The following is a 3,448-nucleotide window of genomic DNA, read 5'->3' on the forward strand; positions in this document are numbered from 1 at the left end:
CATGACAAAAAAACTACAAACACATGTTTGGAGCCATCTTCTCTCTCCCTGGTATTTTACCATGCTGCCATATGCCTTCTGGAATGGAAGAGTTGTATAGAGGCCACAGTGAGAGCTAACACATTACAAAACCCAGCAGATTTCAAAGGGAGACAGATCCATGTGGTTAAAGCCATCGCTAAGCTTCAGAATGACAAGCCCCAGAGGCCACAGTCTTAGGAATTCATGTGTAGGGTGAGAATTAATTTTCTTCATGGTTTAATGCAGTTAAGGTGTTCTTTTACTTACACACTGTTTTCTGGGAATGTAATCTATTCATCTATTCCTGCCTTCTGTTTGGATTCCTCCCCCGGTGAGATTTCTGCTCTTAAAAGAGACCTCTCTGGAAAGAGCCTATCTATACTTTTGGACTTTTCTCCTGTCAATAGGTAAACCACATCAATTAGTTCTACAGCTATAATGATAGTAGTCCACTGCTTCTTTGTACAAGGGGGATGATTAAGCCAGTGAGACAATTCAGCGTGGAAAGGCACTTGTCTTGAAGACGGACAACCTGAGTTCAATCCCTGGGACCCACGTGATAGACGGAGAGAACTGACTCCTTCTAGTCGTCTTTTGGCCTCCACATGTGTGCATCCACAAAGGCACACACACATACAAAGAAGTAAATGTAATTAAATTAGAGACTAGAGAGAGATGTCTCAGCAGAAAAGAGCAGTGACTGTTCTAGATGATCTGGGTTTGATTCCCCGTACCTGCAACTGTAACTCCATCCAGTTCAGGGGATCCACTGACCTCTTCTGGCCTCCATGGGCACTGAACACATGTAGTACACAGATACACATGCAGACAAAACCCTCATACACAGAAAAAATAATTTTAAAAGGAATGTTACTTAAAAGTAATGACATTTTAAAATAGGCATAGTAAATCTGTGCAAAGATCAGACAGCTGTGATAACAGTCGTTCACTGCTTTTTACTGTTGTTGTAGGTAATAATTACCATTTATTAACTCCAGATACAACTCTTTTGATCTGAGTACTATCACCAAACTCATGAAACAGACAAAAAAAAAATGGAGACACATAAGAATCTTACCTGAGACTTTATCAATAGTAACAGACTGGTTTTTTTTTTAAAGGATTATTAATTTACTTTATATATATGGGTACACTGTAGCTGTCTTCAGACACACCAGAAGAAAGCGTCAGGTCTCATTACAGATGGTTGTGAGCCACCATGTGGTTGCTGGGATTTGAACTCAGGACCTCCGGAAGAACAGTCTTAACCACTGAATCATGTCTCCAGCCCCAGAATGGGGCTTTTAACCTAATGGAGACTCCAGCACTTAGAATTGACCTCCTTTTAGAGGCCATAATGGATTTCTGTGTCTCTACTCTTGTACCTTTTTGATGCTACCTGTCCCTGATGATAACATGCCCAAGGAAAGGGACTGAGACTTCATGGAGAGTTTGGGGGCACCAGACAGGATAAGGAAAGACAAGAGCTCAAGGCCAGACTCCAGACAGGATAGCCCTTGGAGTGGGTCTCAGGCAGGGCGAGCTGGGAGCACACACAGGCTCTGTCCTGGACTTGTCTGTTTGAAGTTTTTCTTTGGGGAGTAGATTCCCAGGAAGTGGGCAGCAAGGGAAGAAAGGCTCAGGAGGCTGGAGCCCACTCTTCCTCGGGGTCCCCAGCTTCAGCACCACACATAACTAACAAGAGTGCTGTGTGAAGGCCAGAGCGATGGCCCTGGGGTCCCACACAGAGCTGCTTCTTCTTCAGGTCTTACTGGTTCCGTGTGCTCTGCACACGGATGTACGTGCATGCAGCATTCTTGCACGCTATTCTATCACATGTGCAGGTTTGTGAAGATTTGACCTGTCCCATCCTAAGGGTCTCTCAAGTTCTCCTTTTACAGTGGCAGCCACCACCCTCCTTCCCTCCCTCTCCCCAGTATGTCTGGCAACCCCTCCTTTCTCCTTTTGTCTGTACTTTTGCCATTTTCAAGAAGGCTGCATAAGTGGAGTCACACAGCATGTGATCTTCTGCGGTTGGCACTCAGCATCACTGCCTGGGCAGCCAACTTTCTCAGTGCTGACTGGACTGCACGGTGAGCTCCGCCACGGCTTAACCATCCACTCATGACAGCGCGTACCGCACGGTGAGCTCCACCACGGCTTAACCATCCACTCATGACAGCGCATACTGCACGGTGAGCTCCGCCACTGCTTAACCATCCACTCATGGCAGCGCATACCGCACGGTGAGCTCCGCCACGACTTAACCATCCACTCATGAGAGCGCGTACCCATAGTGAGCTCTGCCATGGTTTAACCATCCGCTCATGGCAGCGCATTTTGGAAGTTTCTGGTTCAGAGCTAGTACCAATAAAGATGCAGGGAGCATTCAAGCTCAGATGTCGGTGAGTGCGTGTTCATCCCTCAAGGGTGCCAGTGGCCGGGTCACATTGGTAGGCATATGCTGAAGATTTAGGAAGCTGCTCACTCCTCAGCTGCTCACTCCTCAGAGTGCCTACACTGAACCTATTTAGCATCTTTTTCTTTTTTCCTAAAGAAGAAAATTTTGGAGACAGGGTCTCACTCTAACTAGTTATGAGTCTCCGCATTAGCTGCCAGCAACTGCAGAGAGAACTTCCTCTGGCCAAGGTTGAGGGCAGCACAGAGCTGTGGGTATAAACAAGTATTAAAAAGACAGTCTGACAGCATGTCCATCTAGCAAGACAACAGTATTGGACGTATTGGACGTATTGGACGCATTGGACGTCTTCCACCAGTACATCCCAGGGCCAATGATCTCTTGAGTCATGAACTTTGATCAGGTTTGCAGTATCAAGCATGAACTTCCTCCAGTGGAGCTGGTCTCAAATCCAAGCCAATAGCTACTGGTTCCCTCCGGAAGCCTTGTGCTGTGATTGCATCATTGCACCCATCATGCCTCGCAGGCAGGCATTTGAAAATCTTTTTTTGATTTAAAAATAATTTCACACTTAAGAGAAGTCCTCTCCCTTCCTTCCCTTTCTCTCTCTCCTCCTGTCTCTTCTCCTTACTTCCTTTTTCACTCATGACAATGACATTTTAAAGGCTTCAGGCCAGCGTTTTCAGAGTGCTTCTCAAACTGCTTACGCTCGACGTGTCCTCACTGTCAGGATCAGCTTAGGTAGGGACTTCGGCTCTTGGTACGATGAAGGTGCATTGTTCTGGCTCCCATATCTAAGCTCAGGGGTTCTGTGCCTGTGATAAACACATGAGCAAAAGCAACTTGGGGAAGAAAGGGTTTATTTCATCTATGCTTTCAGGCAACCGCCCATCATCTGAGGGAATTCAGGGCAGGACCTCAAGGCAGGAACCTCGAGGCAGGAACTGAAGCAGAGACCACAGCAGGGTGCTCCTTACTGGCCTGCTCTTCATGGCTTGCTCCCGTGGG

Source organism: Mastomys coucha, unplaced genomic scaffold (assembly GCF_008632895.1).
Source record: "Mastomys coucha isolate ucsf_1 unplaced genomic scaffold, UCSF_Mcou_1 pScaffold23, whole genome shotgun sequence".
Taxonomy (NCBI): Eukaryota; Metazoa; Chordata; class Mammalia; order Rodentia; family Muridae; genus Mastomys; species Mastomys coucha.